This window comes from Budorcas taxicolor, chromosome 1, assembly GCF_023091745.1.
Source record: "Budorcas taxicolor isolate Tak-1 chromosome 1, Takin1.1, whole genome shotgun sequence".
Taxonomy (NCBI): domain Eukaryota; kingdom Metazoa; phylum Chordata; class Mammalia; order Artiodactyla; family Bovidae; genus Budorcas; species Budorcas taxicolor.
The window spans coordinates 52,150,090-52,174,648 of record NC_068910.1 but is presented as its reverse complement, the minus strand read 5'-3'; positions in this window follow the sequence as shown (position 1 = coordinate 52,174,648).

Sequence of the window (24,559 nt, the reverse complement as noted above, 5' to 3'; positions counted from 1 at the left end):
GGGCAAAGGAGAAATTTTACCTGTGAAGTTCAACCTCAGGATCATAAAACAGAGAACAGATGGGTGGGTGGTGCTGAGAGATAATAGCTTAATAACCAGCCCAGATTCCAACATACATGTATGGTCAGTTTCTAAGCAGCCTGAGTCTGAATGCCTCAAGAGGTCCCTTCCTCCTTCCAAGGACTAGAACAATCACAGGTACCTTTCTGAGGCTTTTCTTTTTTTCTTAGACTGCAGAAACTATTCTCAGTTGAGTAGAGAAAATCAATGGTTTTACTTACTTTTCTCTTATAATCCAGAAGAGTTTAAATAAAGAGAAAAGAGATTTTGACAAAAAGCAAAACAATTTGGCAGCTTGTTCTAAAATTTTTCAGCATCCCTTGATTCAGCTGTTCCTAATCCTGTTCTTATGTGCTTCAATTTTCCATTTTAATCCCCAGAGATTTAGAGGTACCTGCTTTATTGCTAGTGGTGGATACTTAGGGATGACAGGGCTATGTGCTGAAATGAGATACACAAGTAATGAAAACAAAGAAGCACTCTGTTCTCCCAAAAGCCCCTCTTCTGAGAGACGCAGTGCCAGGCATCTTTCTGAAGAAGTTGAAGCATCCTGGGATCTTCTCTTTTGATGTTCTAGTGCTGACTGTAGAATGGTTTTCTTGTACATGAAACTGCTCCGATATGAAAGTCTGACAGAGCAATGTACACAGTTTGAGAAAGTATCTGGTTTGAACCCAGTTCAATCTCTTACTATGTCCTGAGATACCTCACTTTAGAAGTGAAGTCGCTCAGTCTTGTCCGACTCTTTGCGACCCCATGGACTGTAGCCCACCAGGCTCCTCCATCCATGGGATTTTCCAGGCAAGAGTACTGGAGTGGGGTGCCATTTCCTTCTCCAGACTTCACTCTATTACTCACTTTATTGTTGATAATAATTGTACCTGTCCTGCTCTCTTTTTTTGGCTCATTCAGAAGATCAAAAGAGATGGTAGCTCAATATGAAAACATATTGCAAATAGTAAAAATGAAAGAAATATACAAGTAATCAACAGTGATGTGGTTTGAGCTGTATTATTTCCATGGTTCCTGACTCTATAAGTTTACAAAGAGGGAGGTATCTGCCCTCCCCCCCCCACCAATTCCTCTGTATTTTAGCAAAATTACAATGTATACATCTGTCTGGGTTTATGCAGCATATTTTCCCCTCATAAAGTCTTTATCTTGAATGTCACTATCAGCAAAGCACCCAATGTGTAAGTGAAAATAAACCCAGGACAGATATCTCTGTGTTCCTAGACCAATTCAGTTTTCTGTGTTTATTACTTTCACTTTTTCTTGGGATCAAAATGGAGTAGATGTTTCTGAAAATTTTGTTTGAATCTAGGAATCAAGTACTACTATCATAATTTCTTCCTCTCCCCGTCCTCCTCCTCCTCCTAACAATGGTAGCATTTGTTGAGTGCTTAGTGTATGTCAGACACTTTAAAAAATTACTTATTTTGGCTGCGTTGGGTCTTATTTGAGGCATGTGGGATCTTAGTTCCCCCACCAGAGATGGAACCTGGGCTTTCTGCATTGGGAGTGTGGAATCTTCGCCACTGGGCCACCAGGGAGGTCCTTGGACACTTTAAAAGCACCTGTACTATATTGTCTTCTTAAAAATAACCTTATGAGGTAAATATTGTTTTCATTATCACATAATATTAGGAAACTGAACCAGAAACAGGTAAAGAAACTTGCCCGAGATTACAGACAGTTAGTTATGGAGTTGGGATTTAAGCTCCATAAACTAGTTCCAATGTCTAAACTTTAATCTATGCAAGAAGTGTATTCAAGAAATACTTTGGCATAAATTGTGTAAATCAGAGTTGCCTATCTGCCGGGGTCCAGCCCTGGTGGATCCAGGGTAATTTGAAGCAGGGACGGAGTCAGCGAGGAGAGACTTATTTATTTAGAGATATAAAGAGAGATTAGGAAAAACTAGGGTAGAGGAGAAAAGAGGCTGTATTCCTTGGTTTACATAGAAAGCCAATAAGGTTCCGAGACAAGGAAGTTGCACCGTCTACGTAGGCCACAGGCGCCCGCTTGAATAGCACAGGTTACCCCACCTTGGGCTCCCTCTCGCGTGGGTCTTAGAAGCCCAGGCAAATAAGTAGACATGGCGAGCCTCTATGCTCCAGATGGGAATTCAGCCTGAAAAGGGAAAATAAGAAAAGAACGACATGGGGGAGCCAAGCATCAGTGCAAGACCCACAACTTTATTTTCAAAGGCAGCTTATATACCCCAAGTTGTACATAAAGAAATAATAGAATATGGAGGGTTATGCACGGGCAGCAGTCCTGACCCTTATTGAGACCAGGCTTTCCTTTTGCATACCTTCCTGTATACAAAAGGTCTCAGGGGATTTACATTATCTTCTGGCCAAGAGGCCTGTTAACATTTTTATGGCTCTCTTCCTAGATAAATGTCTATCAACCAGAAAACTCATTTTCCCTTGAACTGTTTTTTCTTTAATCTGCATCACCCTCAAAGTACGAAATAAAGTTACATTCCTGTAGGACAAAGGTGCAGTGGGTTATAACAAAGAAAGTATTTAATTCAAAGATCTAATGTTGCTAATGCCAGGGCTACTACCTGTTTTTTCTACATACCAACTATATCAGCAAATAAAAGATATGAAAACTTGGCAGCAAGTATTGGCTCAACAATGAAACCCTTAATCAGTCCTATTCTAATGATTTTGACTCCTTGGAAGTAGCTGTAAGAGTCCGGATAAACCTGTCAGGCAGGCTAGAAAGCCATCAGAGGAGTTTTTGGATTGAAACACTCTTATTATGCCCAGGAGACTTATTATCTAAAAGCTCTAAATTAACTTTTTCCAGAAAAAAGGTGGTGGGGGATAGCCCCCTGTTAATATCAGAAGAGTTGGTGAAAGGCATAATGCAATAAGGCAGACAGATTCTGGTTTTGGGGGTAGATGCCCGAGAAAGTCCAGGGGGACCCCTGAGGCCTGATGCCGCCTTTGTGTTTGTCAGGCTGCTTTCCTCATGACCTTTGCCATGGGCAGGATTCCCCATGCTGGCTCCCGGGCCTATCAATAGCTTTTATTTTTGACATAGAAGTATTGTTTATTGAACACTTAAAGAGTAGTAGATTGGGTTATAAGTATTCTCTATGCATTGTCTTATTTAATTCTCACAATATTTAAAAATCATTGTTCTTATCAGACAAAGAAACTAAAGTTCAGAGAATTTAAGCAGTTTGTGCAATCATGCTCCTACTTTTAATAATTGTTAAAACTGATATTGAATTCAGGTCTATATGATTCAAAATCCCATTTAGTGTAGTAGGTCATATACTTCTTTGTTTATCAAAAATACATATCTTCCTATTTTTAATGAAGGCATCCCTCAAACTTCCCTGAACATTAGTGTAAAACTTATAATGGGCAAGCTGAAATAAAGCTAAATGAAGATCAGAAATCATGTGGTATCCTTAGGCACCAGGTAATTTTACCAGGAAACTGGGTTGAGGGGCAGTGAAATAGAGTTCAATGCTCCAGCCTTGAGCTTCTTAGAAGACAAGACTCCCCCCTACAGCCGCTCCCATCCTGACACACTTGGACCAATTTTGCCCAAGCCACAAACTTCCCTTAGTGCTCAAAGTCAAGAGAAATTTATCTTAAGTCTTGTATTTGGACAACAGCCATAGTTCATAGGGACCTTCATGAAACACAGCTTGGTATGAATGAATAGTTGGTGAAAGACAGAGGCTGGAATTTATATTGTAAGTGAGATAGATGAAATATTTGTGGAGCATCTTTAAAGGGGAATGAATTATATATGTATATCCTAGTATGACATATCAACTAATGTTCTTAGATCTGTCATACCAACTCCCCTGGTAAATGTGTTTACCAGCCTCACAGAAGGAAATAACTTCATTTATGTGCTAAAATGCAGTTGTTCTTAAAATTTTGGAGGAAAAACTTTGCAACTAATTTAGAACTTGTTCAACTTCAACTTAATGAAGCATCTCTATTTTCTCCTTGCAAGATCTGGTAGAGACTGAGGCTTCCTCATTCATTTATTCATTCAGCTTTTAATTTGGTTCCCTGTTAGTGAAGGGGAACTTCAGGCTTGACTGACACCCAGGCAAAAGAAACAAGAGAAGAAACCGTGGCCAAGAACTTGGTAGATCTCAATGGCCTGTGGTACATTCATGGGTCCTATGCACGACTGAGTCAGTTGAGCCCTACCTGTTAATGTTACCCTGGAGCTGACCAGACAGGAAGGTGAGAACAAGACGAGGGTACAATCAGGAAACGAGTCAGAGTCGCTGATGTACATGGTAAGTTTTCAAGACCAAGGAGGTAAAGATACTCAGAAATGGGTTTATATTCAAGCGACCACAGCACAGCATTCTTGAGCTTGAGACAGCCTTTCTTTAGTGAGCCACAGTCTTACCCTCATGGGTGTTGGAAGTACAACTCCTCATGCTTGATGGATAAAATCGCAAATAGGTTAAAGATGAAATGAAAAGCCCGGGGAATCATGAACATATGTACAGATATATGATCGTAGCTAGGTTCTAGGGTATTTTTTAAGTCTTTATTGAATTTGTTACTTATTGAATATTGCTTCTGTACATGTTTTGTTTTTTTTGGCCGTGAGGCATGTCGGATCCTAGCTCCCCAAACAGGGATCAAACCGAAACCCCTGTGTTGGAAGGTGAAGTCTTAACTGCTGAACTGCCAGGGAAGTCCCAGTTCTAGGGTTTTGCTCAAATATGACATCAGCATATCTATATCTCCATCCAACCATCCATCCATCCATCTCTCCATCTCTCATTTATTTGATATAATTATGTCTATTGACTCAGAAACTAAAACTAGTTCAATATTAATGGAAAGGAAAATTAGGTTTCTTTATAATAATTAAAGAAATGCATTACAAATGGCATAAAGTATTAGTCAACTATGCATTAATTTGTAACTATAATAGATATTTATTAAAACACTCTTACAGACCAGGAGTTGTGGTAAGACCTAGGGAGAGTATTCAGATAAGTAAGACAGATTTTAGGATTCACAGACTAGTAGAAAGTAATCACATACACCTCTCTGACCTCATGTCCCATCCTCTTACCTTCACTCACTCCACTTTAGAGACACTGTCCTCCTTCCTTTTTCTAAAACATAAAAATCCTCTCTTTCCTCAGGGCCTTTGCACTTGCAGTTTCCTCTGCCCAGACTGTTCTCTCCCTTGATGTGCAGTGTCGAGTCCACACTTCTTCTGATGTCTGCTCACACATCAGCCTCTCAGTGAGGTCTCCCTTGAGTATCCCATACCGGGTAGCAATTCTCTTTCACTCAGGACACTCACTATCTCCACAGTTCTGAACTCCTTTTCTTCCTAATCATCTATATTTAATTTTTATATGTTTGTTTGTCTCTCCTTATGCCCAGTAGAATATATGTCCCTTGGAAATTAGGACTTTTTTACATTCTATACTATCCTTGTGTCTAGGGAAAAGCTTGGCAAGAGTCAATGTTTAATAAATATTTTTAAATGAAATAATACAAGGAAGAAAAAGTAATGTTTGACAGCAATGGGGAAGGAGTGATTATTTTGGTCTTGGAGGTATGAATTTTGATCAGCTTATCAATCCTTGAATAAAAGGTTTTTACTTTGAATAGTAAAGTCCGCAAATGTGGGACAACGACATGGCTAAATTCTAAGATAGATATACCCAGCATTTCAGGAATCAGGGTGCCGGTTAGATATGATAAATGGTCATATGATGCCTGAAAATTTTCCATGACGCTGTGCATTTTTTTTTTTTTTTTTTTTGGTTTGGGACCATCTGGAGATAAATGGGTTTAACCTCATTTCCAAAACTACTTGTGTAACCTGTTCCTGGTAACCAGGATCTAAATCTTCACTCATTGGCTGTCTGTACCTGATTCTATTCTCCCAATCCTTATGACTCTGACTACTCGTGGGACTCAAGAGAACTCTGAACATTTTCCTTGTCAAGAAAAGCATCACTCATCTGAGATGCGGAACAGGGAAGAACTCTAATATCCACCGGAATGGCTCAGGGCAACCTGGACTGCCAAAGAAAACAGGTGTTCAGTGATGACGGGAACAACTTTGAGGCACAGAATCCAAGCTGTGCTTGGGCCCTGTGACACCTTTCCTTGTCGTGCTTCTGGATGTCAGACAGGTAATTGAGGATTCTCAGGCAGCCAAAGAGTCCCCAGTTTGGGGGCAGTTTTTCATTTATTCAATTGACATCTATTGAGCCTCTTCCTGGTATAAGACTCAGAGCATGACCCAGTCTTGATCTAACCAGAAGTTCTCTCTATTAAGTTTGTGGGATTTCCCCCAAGGGTTTCAGGAAGCTTTCTCTTGAGATTGTTTTAATCAAAGGGTATTTTTGAAAAACATTATTTACTTATTCATCTGTGCCGGGTCTTAGTTGCAGCTAGTGGGGTCTTCAATCTCCTTTGTAGCGTGTGAGATCTTTAGTTGCAGCATGTGGGATCTAGTTCCCTGACCAAGGATGGAACCCAGGCCCCCTGCATTGGAAGTTTGGAGTCTTAGCCACTGAACCACCAGCAGGTCCCAGTCAGAGAGTATTATTTTCAGGAAGGAGAAGCTCATTCAAACAAGCTTCTTTAAAACATAGGAGAGATGGGAGAAATTTTCCAGAATCTAAAAGCAAGAGGTGGCAACATGCTAGCTCATGGCATATTTCTCTTCAGGGCTCTAATTCAGTTTTCTCTCTTTGGACCTGGTTCCTCCAGTGCTCTGTTCATCAGGCTAAAAAAGACCATTTCAGATCTGGCTGGATAGCACTGTCCAGGAGCATGTGAAGGAGGCCGCCTGCAGCCTGTGTGTTCCATTCTGGATTCCTGGAAGAAAGAACCCAAGTGGCTCAGCTGTATCTGAGATCTTCTGTGCAATAAGACATAACCAGAGGGCAGGGTCCCGTGGCCTGGTGTCCACTCAGCAGGGCGGTGGGAAGTGGCTCACTCAGAAAATAGGCTGAGGATATGGGCAGGGTAAAACTGGCATCTCTAGTGCAGACTGGAAGTGCTGTTCAGAGCTAGAGACCTGTGCATTTAGTGGGACCTGAGTGGACAGAGCTGTCATGGACAGGAGCTATTAGACACATGGGATGGAGGAGGGGAAGTTCAGATACCAAGAAGGAATCCTGGATATCAAAGTGCAAATGATGGGGAGAGTGAGTGCCTGGGCTGTGCCAACATGACCTACCCTGTCCCCTCATCAGCCACTTGCTGTTCTGCAGCTGAAATGGGGGTGAAAGAGAATCTCTTGACTTAAGGAGGAGCTGCTGCACCAAAGGGGTTAATCAGTGTGAGTGACTCACATGCCCTCTCCTTTCTCGTACCTGGGTGGATTTTCCTGCATACCTGGAAGTCTCAGTTTATTGCCCTAAGACATGATTCTCAGCTGCAAACAAGAGGAAGCCTGCAGATTTGTCTTGACTGCAGTGTGTGATGGAGAAGGAAATGGCAACCCACTCCAGTATTCTTGCCTAGAGAATCCTGTGGACAGAGGAGCCTGGTGGGCTGCTGTCCATGGGGTCGCACAGAGTCGGACACGACTAAAGTGACTTAGCATGCGTGCATGTATTGGAGAAGGAAATGGCAGCCCACTCCAGTATTCTTGCCTGTAGAATCCCAGGGGCAGAGGAGCCTGGTGGGCTGCCATCTATGGGGTCGCACAGAGTCAGACACGACTGAAGCAACTTATTAGCAGCAGCAGCAGCAGCAGCAGCAGTGTGTGAAAGGCAGAAAAGTTCGCCTCTCCTACCATTTTAAGGAAAAGGACAGAGGCCATTTATTGAGGAAAAGTTATGTTCCTGGATGCTATAGGTATTCCATCCAGGGCCCCTGGGTATCCCTTGCCCTGTCTGTGCATTCCCTTCCAGTTTCAATGGGCATGTGCTTACAGACACCCTGCCTTGGAGTCTGTTCTTGGGCAGATGGTGCTCTGCAGGGGAACCTGCTCTGCTCACTGTGTCTGTGAGTGTAGGTTTCCCCTCTTGCCCCCATGGAGACCCTTAGCTCCTGATGGACAGATGCAGGATATGAAACTCTTGCCCTCTTGCCTTCAGTGGAGACAACCTCTGAGGTGTAACCCACACTCCAGAGTGCCCCTGCACAGTCCAGCTGAGGCCACCCTCTGCAGGTCTCTCCCTGAGACTAGTCCTCCCCAGCCATCCTCCTCTTCCCTGTCCTGCTCCCTCCTCTCCCTTGCTGGTCTCACTGGGGGTGTTTTCTTAATCAGTCACTTGCACAAGAATCTCAGCCCTGAGTCAGCCTCTGACAAACCTGATCTAACTTGCCCTGCTTTCATTTGTACCTGACAAAACCCTTGTGAAGGACATATTATTATCTTCATTTTACAGATAGGAACCTGAGCCTCAAAAGGTGGTAAGATGGCCAGAGCTAGTGATTCAAATCCAGCTCTGTCCAACACCATGAATTCAGCGCCCTGGAAGACAATCAGCACTTAGATGAAGCTAAGCCAGTGGTCGCCTCATAAATGCAGCTGCTTTCAGAAGGTCACAGGGATTAGTCTCCTTCATTGCATCAGGAGTTGTTTGAGGTTTCAGGCCTATATGGGTGCTTCCACTGACTGTCTTCCTTCCTCCTTCAGCCCGTGTGCTACTTACCCATCAATTTCATCTATCAGCACTCTGCTTTGAGGGTCCGCTTTCACCTATGGCTCTTAATAAGCCAGTAAGCTGGTTGAGGACCAAAACCCTTGCTACTTATTGCGTGAAATCCCCAGAACCTAGCATGGCCCTTGGCACAGAAGAGGTACTTAAATGAATATACCTTCAGTTAAAGGATCCTGCCACAGGGCAGTTTATTCCATGAAAGGTCTGCTCTGGAGAAATCAATTAAGTCAAAATGAAGGGATTTCTCTGAGTTCTTGAAAAGAACTGGGTTCCTTGAACTGATTTCTTACTCTCCAGTGCCTACACTGTGGTTTAGTGCAGAGACCTCACTTCAGTGCTGTCTGCTGAGTGTCCCTCCTCTGAGGTCTCCTTTCAGGCAACAGTAGCTATTTCTGTCCAAAGGTTTTTACCCTTGGTACGTTTCAGATGATATCTATACATATTCTGAGGGAATAATGACTTCAACATTAATTCTGGGGAATTATGAATCCCTCTTCTTAATTTTGGAGAAGGCAATGGCAACCCACTCCAGTACTCTTTCCTGGAAAATCCCACGGATGGAAGAGCCTGGTAGGCTGCAGTCATGGGGTCGCTAAGAGTCGGACACGACTCAGCGACTTCACTTTCACTTTTCACTTTCAGGCATTGGAGAAGGAAATGGCGAGCCACTCCAGTGTTCTTGCCTGGAGAATCCCAGGGATGGGGGAGCCTGGTGGGCTGCCATCTATGGGGTTACACAGAGTCAGACACGACTGAAGCGACTTAGCAGTAGCAGCAGCAGCTTCTTAATTTACTATGCAGAAATCAAAAAGCCAGGACAGCTATATTAATACCAGAAAATTTCAAGGCAGAAATTGTTTCCAGAGTCCAGAGATAAAGAGGGCTATTTTACAGTGCTAAAAGGACCAATCCACAGCAGACAAAACAGCCCTAAAATGTCTGCACCCAATCAACATACTTTAAAGTACATAAAGCAAAAATTCAGAGGTAAAACTCCTTGGAAGAAAAGTTATGACCAACCTAGATAGCATATTGAAAAGCAGAGACATTACTTTGCCAACAAAGGTCTGTCTAGTCAAGGCTATGGTTTTTCCAGTGGTCATGTATGGATGTGAGAGTTGGACTGTGAAGACAGCTGAGTGCTGAAGAATTGATGCTTTTGAACTGTGGTGTTGGAGAAGACTCTTGAGAGTTCCTTGGACTGCAAGGAGATCCAACCAGTCCATTCTGAAGGAGATAAGCCCTGGGATTTATTTGGAAGGAATGATGCTAAAGCTGAAACTCCAGTACTTTGGCCACCTCATGCAAAGATTTGACTCATTGGAAAAGACTCTGATGCTGGGAGGGATTGGGGGCAGGAGGAGAAGGGGACGACCGAGGATGAGATGGCTAGATGGCATCACCGACTCGATGGACGCGAGTCTGAGTGAACTCCGGGAGTTGGTGGTGGACAGGGAGGCCTGGCGTGCTGCGATTCACGGGGTCGCAAAGAGTTGGCCACGACTGAGTGACTGAACTGAACTGAACTGAACTGAAGAGGTAAAAACAGACAAATTCATTGTCATAGTCAAGGTTGACAACTCAGAGAGAAAGGAGACATAAACAGTTAAATCAATGTTGAGATACAAAACACATTAGAGTAGTTGCCCGTTGGTGGGAGTGGAGGGGAATAAGCAAGTGTAAGAAATAGGAAAAAAGGCAAAAAGTAGAATCAAATGAAACAGAATGAAGCCTGACATAAACTGATGATAGGGTCCCACATATTAAAGGTAGATGTACCTCAGTTCTCTAGACAACAAGAGTAAAGTGAAAATTAAGAATGAAATTTATTGGAAAATCCTAGTATTGAAGATTTTTTTCTTACCAGCATCACTTTTGAATTCGTCATTCTCCCAAGGGTATCAATGGAGTAGACACTGTCTTGATACCATGAATCACAGTGTAGGTAATTATACATTCCAAAAGCATGCATATGTTCCAGTGTCTATTGATCATCTTGAAGTTTTACTTCTGCCACAGCTGAAATAGAGGGAAAATAAACATAAACATCAAGTAAAAAGTAATCTTCCACTAAAATCAAGCCTGATCATTATATTGAACATCAGACATGAGTAATGCGTAGGGTATGATTTAACCAGTTTTGAGTGATCAAATAATGGCATCATTATCTTTTCAATTGTGAATCAATATTAGAAGCCCTTGTATTTTTCTGCTGATGCTGCCAGCAGATTTTCCTCACCATGCTTTTATCCACCCTCCCCTCAGTGTACCAATCCAGATAATAATTCAGACGGATATTATGGCCCTTGGTTCCTGGGATTTTTTTTGAAAGGTGCGTGGGTGGATTTTGTGATTATGTAAGCATAAAGCTAATAGGATTGGCGGGCGCCCCAGCTGAGAACAGGCAGGTGCCCTGTAGTCTCCTCTCGGCCTTGCTCTCCCTGGGTGTGGGCTGGTGCTGGGCTGCCTCTGTTACAGAGCAACCCCAGCATCCCTGCCTGCTGTGCCCTGCCATGCTGCAGCTCCTAGCTAGAACCGAGAAGTATGGACACTGACTCTCACACTCCAGCAGCCTTTAAAGTCACCACTGCAGAAGGAGCTTGGACCTAGAATCAGAGTTTGTAGGTTGCATTGGGAGGAATCCATGGTAGTAACTGGGCTGAACTGGGTGCTTACATTAACTGATAAAATTTATGGAAAATAATGTTTTGGCCTGCATTTCAGGTACCTGTCACTGCGTGACAAACTAGATGAAAAGCTTAGTAGTAGAAAGTATCATGACTTTCTATCGTGACATAACTAGGAGGGTCTATAATTTGGACGGAGCAGTAGGGATTGAATGTCTCTGTTTCACTTGTTTCTGCTGGGCTGGAGTATGCAAGATGGTTTCTTCACTGACATGCCCGACACTTGGTCAAGGATAGTTTGAAGGGCTGGGGCTTGGCTGGGATAGCTTGACTAGGTACACGTTTGGCTTTGAGTCTTGCTCTTGGCTGCTTCCCTTGGTTTCCCTTTCTGTGGTTTCAGGGTCTCTGCCTCTCTCTTCATAAGGCCTCTCCTTGTAGTCTCTCCAGCAGGGTAGTGACAGTTCTGACATGAGCTTCCAAGAGTGCAAAGGCAGAAAGTCAAGGGCTTTGGAAATCTTAGGCTCAGGACCGGCAGAGACTTGGTTGCGTTATATTCTTGCTAATGTCTATATTTTGGCTCAGATCCAAGAAGTGGGAACTTCTCAAGGATGTAAGGACTAAAGGTATGATTTTCCCCCAGATCCACTGATGTAAGACTTCTGCAGCATGGTCTGGGGTATAGAATAGACAGAGGCTACTGAGGTTTAAGAAGTGCCTAGAACTGCCAGATAAAATACAGGCTACTCAGTTAAATTTGAACCTTAGATGAAAAATAAGTAATTTTTTTAGGATAAATATGTCCACTGCAAGCAGCATAGCATGCGATATTTGAGACATATTTACCCTAAATTGCCTTGTCTTTCTTTCCTGAAATTCGAACTTAATAGAGCATTCTGAATTTTTCTTTGCTAGATTTGGCAACCCTAGATGAGAGCCTGGTGAGCAGAACCTAGTAGCTTTTTATTGGTCTAGTTGCAAGGTGGTTTCAGGGCATATGAGGACAAGAAGTAGAAGGCAGGTCTTTGAGGATAGTGGAGGACAGGCTGAGCGTTCAGGCAGAGGACCAGAGTGGCTAAGGTCAGGACAGTGGAATCAGCAGACCAGAGAGGAATCTCAACTCTGCTATGAAAATTGTGCGTGTGTGTGTGTGTGTGTGTGTGTGTGTGTGTGTGTGTGTGTGTATGGTGGGGGGGGGTGTTTTAGGCTTTCAAATAAGGCCCATAATATAGTGCTACTCAGTAGGGTTGTGGTGAGGATTAAACACGGGTACCTGGGATGCGCTTGGCACAGCGCCTGCTATGTAGGAAGCTCCACGAACAGGTTAGTGTAGTCACTGCCAGAGCAGCCCTTGCAGCAGTGATCATAGCGTTGTGGGTATTGAAGCTGGTACACAGGGAGTGGGGAAGGGGCACAGAGGAGGCTAAAGTTCCCAGAACAGAGGCCAGGCTCTGTGCCTGGTGCTTACATTTCTCCCTCTCCCTTAATCATCATAGCCTTTGCAGGGACAACAAATCAATTTTAGAGATTAGTGAATTGACTTGGAGGAATTACTGTTTGCCTGAGTGGCAAAGTCAGGTCTGTCTGACTCCAGAATTATTTTCCTATTAAAAAAAGACAATATAGTTCATTCAGGTGGACCTCAGTTTGGGTACTTCCTCTTAGTGTCCCAAGGCCAGTCTTTCCTTGACCTTGGCCTCTGTTGCTTCAGCTCTGAGCCTTCCCTACTCCATGGGATGATAGAAGAGGAGGACGCACTTGCTTCTCCCACAGCCCGTTGCAAACATTCACTGTGCTGTGAAGACATGTGAAAACTCTAAAGTGCCCTACAGATGTTGAAATTGTTTTATAAACCCTAGTTCATCAAATGTCTGTGGAACTGAAATATTAATCACATATTCTGCTAATTCTAGGCCTTGGCAGGATGGGAAGCTCTGCTTTCTAGAAGGCAGTGAAGATGGGGATTGGGGAGGTAGGAAGAAAAGAGAGGTGAGTCTTAGGTTGTGGTGTGTTTCCCCTGGAACACTCTGGCAGAAGATTTTGAGGATATAGGATTTAAGGGCAAATAGTTGAGCCAGACATGAGAGCTGTGTATCTCTCCCTCTGGCTTATTGCTTTTAGGAAGCTTTGCAAATAGTCCTTGCCTGAGGCACAGGGAGGTGTGATCAAGAGATTGATGAAATGCCAATTTCGTATTTCTTTCATTATCTGCTGTAGATTTGGAACTTATTTACAAGGCCACTATGAACTTTCAGACTTCCCCAGAGAGGAGCAGCTTGGAAATATGTGGAAGTATTGTCATTATCTATTTTATGGGTGAGCATGATGTAAACAATGACTGACGAAGCCTGAGTGAGCTGGGTCGTGCCTCTGGCTTGGGTTTTCTCTTTCTCTAATTCACTCTGGGTCTGAATTTCTGTCCTCCCAGCACTCTGGATGTGCAGCTGCATTCATTATGCTCACGGACTCTGCCCAAATCTGCCACGCAAGGCACACAGTGGTCTGTAACCACAGACTCATTTCCCGGGCAGTAAATTATGATAACGTGACAAGAGAAGGTTCTAGTTCTGACACATATTTCCCAAGTTTGCCAGGGGTAACAGCATAGCTGGTGGGGTGTGTGTGTCTGTGTGTGTTTGTGTTTATGTGTGATGGGGGAGGAGTGAATGTGTGGGCTTCTGAAAGTCATCTTGCGAATGCCACGGTAGAAGGAGAGACGAGAGTGCTCTCTGCTTGGTAATGAGATTCAGTGTTATGGGGCTGTTATTTTTAGAGTTTAAACTATGAAAATCTCATTCGCTCCCCAGAGGCCTCCTCTCTGCCATTCTTCAGCACATCAGGTGAGAAATCAAGTGTCATCTCTAAAAAATGATAACAGATCCCAAGTTAACTTGTAAAAAATGCCCCTTTCCCCTAATTCTAAGTGTTTGGTATGGCGAGAATCATCTTATAAATTGGAATTCTGATTTGAGATGAGCAGGGAGAGACAGGAGAAGGAAGATTAGAGATAGAGAATTAAAAATGAAACGTGACTGTATTCTTTATGAATAATTAAGCACAAATGCTCACTGCAAGTGTGTGTGCTTATTTGTGTACTTGACTTTTATACCTATGTGTATGTATGGATAACTTGTGACTCCCATACATGTGTGTATATGTATGTGTTTCAGACATGCTTTTTGATATATTCTATGAATAATTTTTGATGATCTTTGTCTAAATTCTCTTCTTTGGTTATCCTTATATTTTATTCTCACATTTGTTCCCATCAGATTTCTTTAGCAGAGCTAGTAAACTGGTTGTAATCTTAAAGGCACAAAGGCATGCCTACTTTGATCATATAAGCTCCAGAGACAGAAATTTCTATTGTTTTTGCATACATCCAGTCAACCAGTAAAATTCAGCAGACTAAACAGGAAGATGCTCATTGCTTCGAATTCCAGCTATGTGGGTGTTATCTTCCAAATGTTTATCTCCAGTATTAAATTTTCCCGTGAGGCTGGGCGTCTCAGAATTGATGCTTTAAAACTGTGGTGTTGGAGAAGACTCTTGAGAGCCCCTTGAACAGCAAGGAGATCAAACCAGTCAATTCTAAAGGACATCAACCCTGAATGTTCATTGGAAGGACTGATGCTGAAGCTGAAACTCCAGTATTTTGGTCATCTGATGCGAAAATCTGACTCATTGGAAAAGTCCCTGATGCTGGGAAAGATGGAGGGAAGAAGGAGAAGAGGGCGTCAGAGGATGAGATGACTGGGCGGCATCACTGATACAATGAACATGAACTTGGGCAAACTTTGGGAGGTGGTGAGGAAAGGAGATGCCTGGTGTGCTGCAGTCCATGGGGTCGCAAAGAGTTGGATATGACTAGGGGACTGAACAAAAACAGCAACAATAGATTTATTCCTAGTTTTTTAATGGAATCTCTGTACTGTTTTCCATAATGGCTGTATCAGTTACATTCCAACCAACAGTGCAAGACGGTTCCCTTTTCTCCACATCATCTCTAGCATTTATTGTTTGTAGATTTTAAAATGATGGTTATTCACTGGTCATAGCAAACACGCTCTTCCAACAACACAAGAGGCAACTCTATGCTTGGATATCACCAGATGGTCAAGACCGAAATCAGGTTGAAAATGCTCTTTGCAGCCCAAGATGGAGAAGCTCTATACAGTGAGCAAAAATAAGACCTAGAGCTGACTATGACTCAGCTCCTTATTGAAAAATTCAGGCTTAAATTGAGGAAAGTACAGAAAACCACTAGATCATTCAGGTATGACCTAAATCCCTTATGATTATACAGTGGAAATGATGAATAGTTTCAAGGGATCAGATCTGATATACAGAGTGCCTGAAGAACTATGGGCAGAGGTTCGTAACACTGTATAGAAGGCAGTGACCAAAATTATCCCAAATCAAAAGAAATGCAAGAAGGCAAAGTGGTTGTCGGAGGATGACTTACAAATAGCTGAGAAAAGAAGAGAAGGGAAAGGCAAAGGTAAAAGGAAAGCTATATCCATCTGAATGCAGACTTCCAAAGAATAGCAAGGAAAGATAAGAAAGCCTTCTTAAGTGATCAATGCAAAGACATAGGAAAACAACAGAATGGCAAAGACTAGAGATCTCGTCGAGAAAATCTGACCATTCCAAGGGAACATTTCATGCACAGATGGGCACAATAAAGGACAGAAACAGTATGGACCTAGCAGAAGCAGAAGATATTAGGAAGAGAAGAATTATACATAAAAGAACTGTACAAAAAAGATCTTAATGACCCAAATAACCACAATGGTGTGGTCACTCACATAGAGCCAGACATCCTGGAGTGTGAAGTCAAGTGGGCCTTAGGAAGCATTGCTTTGAAGAAAGCTAGTGGAGGTGACGGAATTCCAGCTGAGCTATTTCAAATGCCCAAAGATGATGCTGTGAAAGTGCTGCACTCAGTATGCCAGCGAATTTGGAAAACTCAGCAGTGGCCACAGGACTGGAAAAGATCAGTTTTCATTCCAATCCCAAAGAAAGGAAATGCAAGGAATGCTCAAGCTACTGCACAATCGCACTCATCTCACATGCTAGTAAAGTAATGCTTAAAATTCTCCAAGCCAGGCTTCAGCAATACATGAACTGTGAAATTCCAGATGTTCAAGCTGGTTTTAGAAAAGGCAGAGGAACCAGAGATCAAATTGCCAACATCCGCTGGATCATGGAAAAAGCAAGAGAGTTCCAGAAAAACATCTATTTCTGCTTTATTGACTATGCCAAAGTCTTTGACTGTGTGGATCACAATAAACTGGAAAGTTTTGAAAGAGATGGGAATACCAGACCACCTGACCTGCCTTTTGAGAAATCTGTATGCAGGTCAGGAAGCAACACTTAGAACTGGGCATGGAATAACAGACTGGTTCCAAATAGGAAAAGGAGTACGTCAAGGCTGTATATTGTCACCCTGCTTATTTAACTTATATGCAGAGTACATCATGAAAAACACTGGGCTGGAAAAAGCACAAGCTAGAATCAAAATTGCCAGGAGAAATATCAATAACCTCACGTATGTAAACAACACCATCCTTATGGCAGAAACTGAAGAAGAACTAAAGAGCCTCTTGATGAAAGTGAAAGAGGAGAGTAAGAAAGTTGGCTTAAAGTTCAACATTCAGAAAATGAAGATCATGGCATCTGGTCCCATCACTTCATGGCAAATAGATGTGGAAACAGTGGCAGACTTTATTTTTTTGGGCTCCAAAATCACTGCAGATGGTGACTGTAGCCATGAAATTAAAAGATGCTTACTCCATGGAAGGAAAGTTATGACCAACCTAGACAGCATAGTAAAAAGCAGAGACATTACTTTGCCAACAAAGGTCCGTCTAGTCAAGGCTATGGTTTTTCCAGTGGTCATGTATGGATGTGAGAGTTGGACTATAAAGAAAGCTGAGAGCTGAAGAATTGATGCTTTTGAACTGTGGTGTTGGAGAAGACTCTAGAGAGTCCCTTGGATTGCAAGGAGATCCAACCAGTCAATCGTAAAGGAAATCAGTCCTGAATATTCATTGGAAGGACTGATGCTGAAGCTGAAATGCCAATACTTTGGCCATCTGATGTGAAGAACTGACTCATTGGAAAAGACCCTGATGCTGGGAAAGATTGGGGGCAGGAGGAGAGGGGGATGACAGAGGATGGGATAGTTGGATGGGATCACTCATGTTAATGGACATGAGTTTGGGTAGACTCTGGGAGTTGGTGATGGACAGGGAGGCCTGGCGTGCTGCAGTCCATGGGGTCGCAAAGAGTGGGACACAACTGAGTGACTGAACTAAACTGAACTGATTTCATTCCTTTAGTTGCAGTAGTAAATGGGATTGTTTCCTGAATTTATCTTTTTGATTTTTCATTGTTAGTGTATAGGAATGCAAGGGATTACTGTGTATTAATTTTACATTCTGTGACTTTATTAAATGCCTTGATTAGCCCAAGTGGTTCTTTGGTGGCACTTTTATGGTTTTCTATGTATAGTATCCAACTGCACGACCAGGGAAGTCCTACCTCCTTTATTATTTATTTATTTTATTTTTCTTTTTAATTGGAGGCTAATTACTTTACAATATTGTGGTGGTTTTTGCCATACATTCACATGAATCAGCCATGGGTGTACATGTGTTCCCCATCCTGAACCCCCTTCCCATCTCCCTCCCCATCCCATCCCTCAGGGTCATCCCAGTGCACCAGCCCTGAGCACCCTGTTTCATGCATTGAACCTGGACTGGCGATCTATTTCATATATGTTAATCTTCATGCTTCAATGCTATTCTCTCAGATCATCCCACCCTCGCCTTCTCCCACAGAGTCCAACAGTCTGTTCTTTACATCAGTGTCTCTTTTGCTTTCTAGCATATAGCGTCATCGTTACCATCTTTCTACATTCCATATATATGCGTTAATATACCGTATTGGTGTTTTTCTTTCTGATTCATTTTGCTCTGTATAATAGGCTCCAGTTTCATCTACCTCATTAGAACCGATTCAAATGCATTTTTTTTAATAGCTGAGTAATATTCCATTGTGTATATGTACCACTGCTTTCTTATCCATTTGTCTTCCGATGGACATCTACCTACCTCCTTTCTTGATGAGTCACCACAGACATTATTTTGGAGAGCTGACTTTGGCAAGAATTCTTACCCTTTGCCTGCTTCTAAGCCAGTTTTTCCAGGATCCCATCTCCTGGCTCTGGAGTGAGTATGGGGTTCCAGTGGGTTCCATCCTGGGCATAGGACAGTGTAGAAGAGGAGAGGTAACTTCTCCACCCTTTATGAGGAGTCCTTTCCTGAGATGCCATTTTCCCTATGATACTTCATAAGTGGATAAGCTTCTCTAGGTTAAAATTTTCCACTGTAGCCACTGTAATTCCAGATAATCTTTAGTAAGTTTAACCTGCTTTTTCAGCCTTGAATCGAATTTTATTCATCTGGGACCTCACACTAGACTCAGTTCCACTTAGGTTGGCCCCGGTCCAACCCCAGACCTGATCTGGTTTCCAAGTTGGAACCATTCTGATGCTGGAACTGGTCTGGTTTCTAAGTTGAACCCGTCTGACTCCAGGCCCAGTCTGGTTTTTAAGTTGGATCCAGTCTGACTTGGCTGATTTCCAGACCCAGTCCACAAAAATAAATGCTCATGTGAAGTCTGAAAGCTCATAATGCAAAGGCTATGGAGAGGAACTGATCCCTGCACCCCACCACCACCCCCCGCCAACATCCAGGGGCAGTGAGCTCAGGAAACTCAGTGGTACCTGCACCTGATTGCTCGTGGCTCACAGGCCCCTGGGGCGCTCCTTTAATTCTGTCCTCCGACACAACTGTTAAGAGATACTAAGGCATATTACAATTTTTAAGAGTTTATTTGAGCAGAAATCAATTTGAGTTGGGCAGCATCCAGTCTAGCAGATAGAAAGGAGTCCAAGGAGCTGTGAAAAATAAAAGGCATTTTGTACAGGAGCAGGAATGAGGAAGTAAAATGAGGCTAAAAACTGGGTTGACTGTTGCAAGGGTTCCTTCCTTAGTGGGGCTGGTGGGGACCCCTCACACAGATTGTCCAAGTAGTGCTGATCAAGTGACTCCTGAATGACTCTTAAAAAAAAATAGAGTATAGTTGCTTTATAATGTTGTGTTACTTTCTGCTGTACAACAAAATGAACCTGTCACACATACACACATCTCCCCTCTTCCCTGCACTTCCCTCCCACATAGGTCACCACAGAGCACCAAGTAAAGTCCCCTGTGCAGTACAGTAGGTTCTCTTTAGTTACACATTGTTGTTGTTTAGCTGCCAAGTCCTGTCTTTGTGACCCCATGGCCCATAGCCCACCAGGCTCCTCTGTCCCTGGGATTTCCCAGGCAAGAATACTACAGTAGGTTGCTATTTCCTTCTTCAGGGAATCTTCTTGACCTATGGACAGAACCTGAGTCTCCTGCATTGGCCGGTGGATTCTTTACGCGAAGCCACTAAGGAAGCCCACTTTATATGTAGTATTTTACACATAGTAGTGTATATTTGTCAATCCCACCTTCCCAATCTATCCCACCCTTCCTTCCCTCTTTGGTATCCATACGTTTATTCTCTAAGTCTGTGTCTCTATTTCTGCTTTGCGGATAAGTTCATCTGTATCATTTTTCTAGATTCCACATGTGTGCTGCTTGACTCTGGAAGATCCCATTTCTGAAGGAGTCGATGCTGTGCTAAGGTAAGTCCTGGTTTGGGGAGTGGAGCTTAGCCTAAGCGACTCCATTTTGGGTCTCTTGTCTTGTTTTCATTTTAATAATTTTTTCATTTATTTTTGGCTGCGCTGGGTCTTCATTGCTTTGCTTGTGCTCTCTCTAGTTGCAGGGAGCGTAAGCCACTCTCTAGCTGTGGTGCACGGGCTTCTCCTGGAGACGGCTTCTCTTGTTGTGGCGCACAGGCTGTAGGTGCATGCAGCCTTCGGTAGTTGCAGCAAGCAGGCTCAGTAGTTATGGTGCATGGACTTATTTGCTCCGCATCATGTGGAATCTTCCCAGACCAAGGATCGAACCCATGTCCCCTGCACTGGCAGGCACATTCTTCTCCACTATACCACCAGGGAGTCCTCTTTTCTCATTTTCTGAGTGCATGTTCCATTCACCTTTGGTTGGCTCTGCCAGGATTCTTTAATTTTACAATCATGCGCACACATCACCTGCTCCATTTTGTCTCTACGTAAATGCCACCTCCTCAGAGTGATTATCTTTAAGCATTTAAAATAAAATACTGCTCCTGTACCCTATCTTCCTGACTCTGCCTCCTTTAACCTATTTTATCTTTATTCATAACACTCATCACTGTCTGACATTATATGCTTATGCTTATTTGTTTGTTTCCTCTCACCCCTATGTAAGTTTCCTGAGGAAGGTTTTTGGTTTTTAGTTTTTTTGTTATGCCATTTTTTCCACTGCCTAGAACAGTATCTGTCATCTAGAAATTGCTCAATAATTATTTGTTAAATAAACAAGTGAATGATTTCCCCGGAAAGCTTTCTACCAACATTCTGGTAAATTCTCTCTAGTGGGAGTGCAGTTATTTTATTTTGCTACTCTGGCATGTGATACAGGGAAATGTACCATAGTGATAGTTTGAAAGTGGAGCTTGTCTATCACTTTTTTCTTGTCACCCACCAAACACTCCTTATTCCAGGGAAGTTGCTGATTAGAGCAGTGGAATTTTAAATCCAGGAAAAGTGTGGAATGCTGGCTTCCTTCTCTCTTTTTGTAAATATCCTGAGAGTTACTTCTTTGTAAAGTCATTTTCTGGGAAGAGTAAAGTGCTTTCTGCAGGGAGCTGAGCCCTGACAGATCCCTGGTGACCATTTGAGCCAACTTGTACTTTTTACAGCAACACAGAGGGAAATCTCCTAGTTTTGATGCTACTTTGCAAAACTAGAAATAAAAGTTGAAACCAAATTATATTCTAAGTTTACCCTCTCAACTCATACATTTACCTGAGTTCTTCTCTCTTTCCCTAGTCAATCTCTGCAGCTCAGTTGACAGAATATTTTGCTTTTATCTTACAAAATATTTCTCCTTAAAACCTGTTTCTGTAAAGAGACAAATAGGTGGGATGTGGACTTCTTAAAAATATTATACCTGAAAAATATCCTGAACAGTAGAATGGTTGCAAACCTATGTAAGATGCTGTGTTTTCAACAAAGTCAGGAATGGTATGCAACCCTGAATCTTTGTCATGCGCAATCTGACAGGTGAAACCCCCTCACCCTGCTTTTGTCCCTAGGGGCCAGGATATGGATTGTCCGTGTCTCTGTTTTCCAGGGGGCTCTCCAGGCTTTGAGTCACATCTGCATGGACTTTGTCCATACCTGTGAGGCCCCACTGGTATCTGACAGGAAAGCAAATGCTTTCATTCCGATTTTGATATTCTTTTCCGTTATTGCCTGGAAAGCGACTCCGACTCTACATGATGGCCTCTTATTTTGGAGTATTTCCCTTCTAGTGTCTCCCACCTATGTGGTGACTGTGGGTTGGTGGTGCTGGTGGTGGGGGTCTCAGGCCCAGGGGGGAAGGAAACAGTGCCCCCTGACTCCTTCCTATCAGTGGAGCATTTGGTTGACCTTGGCTGCTGGGCTCACCTGGAGATGCAGTGGACTCCTGAGGAATGAACCTACCTGGGCTGCCTCTGTTGCCAGGCTGGGCATCAGGAAACATCTGGCTGAGGTTACCCCCTTCTGTAGGTTGAGAGGTCGTGTGATCCCCAGCCGCTGTGCTGCTTTCACAGTTCTGGCGTCTCAAACCAGATCCTCCTCTTCTTCTACCTTTCAGAGTTCCCCTTTGGCTGTCTCTTGAACTATTTGCTGCCGGGAGCCAGCATGGGGAATCCCGCCCGTGGCAAAGGTCATGAGGAAGAGGCCTGCCAGAGCAAAGGCGAGATCAGGCCTCAGGGGTCCCCCTGGACTTTCTCGGGCATCTACCCCAAAAGCAGAGTCTGTCTGCCTTACTGCATTATGCCTTTCACCAACTTTTCTGACATTAATAGAGGGCTATCCCCCACCACCTTTCTCTGAAAAGAGTTAACTTAGAGCTCCAGTTAATAAGTCTCCTGGGTGTAACAAGAGTGTTTCAGTCCAAAAACTCCTCTGATGGCTCTCTAGCCTGCCTGACAAGTTTGTCCGGCCTCTTACAACCACACATGTGATTGTTCACAGCCTCCCAACTGTGAGAGGCACGAGACACTCTAAACTTTCTAAATACAGAATCTTTTGAGAAGTTAGAAAATTATTAGTAAAGCATTAGTGGATTGTTAGAAATATACCGGTGGAGGGTTTCATTGTTGAGCCAATATTTGCTGCTAAATCTCCATATCCCTGTCCCCTATATACACTAATTGATATAACTAGCATATGGGAAAAATAAGTAATAACCTTTGATATTAATCACGTTAGACCTTAGGCTAGTAAATTCTTTTCTTGATTATAGCCCACTACACCTTTGCCCTGTAGGAATGCAACTTTATCTGGTGCCTTCAGAGGGTGGTGCCTGACTTAAGAAAAATCACCTTTGGAGAAAATAAGTTTTCTGATTGACTAATCATCATCAGAAAGGGTCATAAAATGTTAGCAGGCCTCTTGGCCAGAAGATGATGTAAATCACCTGAGAACTTTTTATATCGGAAGGAATGCAGAAGGAAAGCGTGGTCTCAATAAGGGTTAGGACTGCTGACCCTGCATGACTTTGTATTATCCATTGATCTCTATGTACAACTTTAAGTATAAAAGCTGCCCTGAAAAATAAAGAGACGGACCAGTTCCTGGAAAGACTGGTTTCCCCCATGTCATTCTTTTCTTATTCTCCCTTTTCAGGCTGAATTCCCATCTGGAGCATAGAGGCTCGCCGTGTCTACTTATTTGCCTGGGCTTCTAAGACCCATGCGAGAGGCAGCCCAAGGTGGGGCACCCTCCGCTATTCAAGTGGGTGCCTGCAGCCTACATAAATGGTGCAAGTCCCTTGTCTCAGGGCTTTATTGGCTTTCTATGTAAACCAAGGAATACAGCCTCTTTTCTTCTCTATTTTCTCCACTACACTATTCTTTCTTAATCTCTCTTTATATCTCTAAATAAATAATCTTATCTGATCATCGACGCTGTCCCTGCTTTGAATTCCCTGGATCCACCGGGGCTGGACCCTGGCAATTTGCAGTGTTTATTATGGTACTTGGTGGGGAGGAGTGGGCAGGGCCAGAGCATGTCATCTTGTTGAGGACAGAAGCTGTCAGGTTCTACTTTTAAAAATAAGTTTTAGTTGAATACTTTTGTCATCTAGAGGAGAAGGCAAAAAGTGTTGTATTTTTAAAATTTTTATTTATTTAAAAATATCTTTTTATTTATTTGACTGCACTGGGTCTTAGTTGAGGCATGCAGAATCTTTAGTTGCAGCACGTGGAGTCTAGTTCCCTGACCAGGGATGGAATCTGGGACCCCTGCATTGAGGATGCGAAGTCTTAGCCCCTGGGCCACGAGGAAGCTTCAGAATTAGGTGGGCCTGAGTTTGAGCCACAGTTTCACCTGTTATTTGCCGTGTGACTTCTGGCAAGTTCATTAACCATTGTTAAGTCTCAGCTTCCACATTGGTAGAGAATAACCCTATTCAAAGTTTCTTTTTTCTGTTTCATTATGGTTTATCACATGATACTAAATATAATTCCCTGTGCTATACAGTAGGACCTTGTTTTATCTATTTGTCCATTGGATTCTCCAGACAAGATTACTAGAGTGAGTTGCCATCTCCTATCCCAGGGGATCCTCCCAATCCAGGGACCAAACCCACATCTCCTCCATTGGCAGGTGGATTCTGTACCACTGAGCTAACTGGGAAGCCCCCTATTAGGTCTCTTAAATTTTAGTCAACAACGAGAGGCCTGACTAGCTTGAGAAAAAGGAGTGCACTAGAAGGTGAGTCAGTTGGAAAAAGAGAAGCCATTCCAGTTATTTGAACAGAGAGGGTTTAATAAAGTGTCTGGATTAATTGGGTATTGGAGGACTGAAAAGGCAATTATAGGACATTGGGATTAACATAAAATTAGTAATTGTGAGAATCAGTCCCACTGCTAGGGCTAAGGACATGGAGGGAGAAAATTGGGGGTGATAAGAACATAGAGACTCACAGGTGGGACCCTAATGGATCAGTGCCTTGAC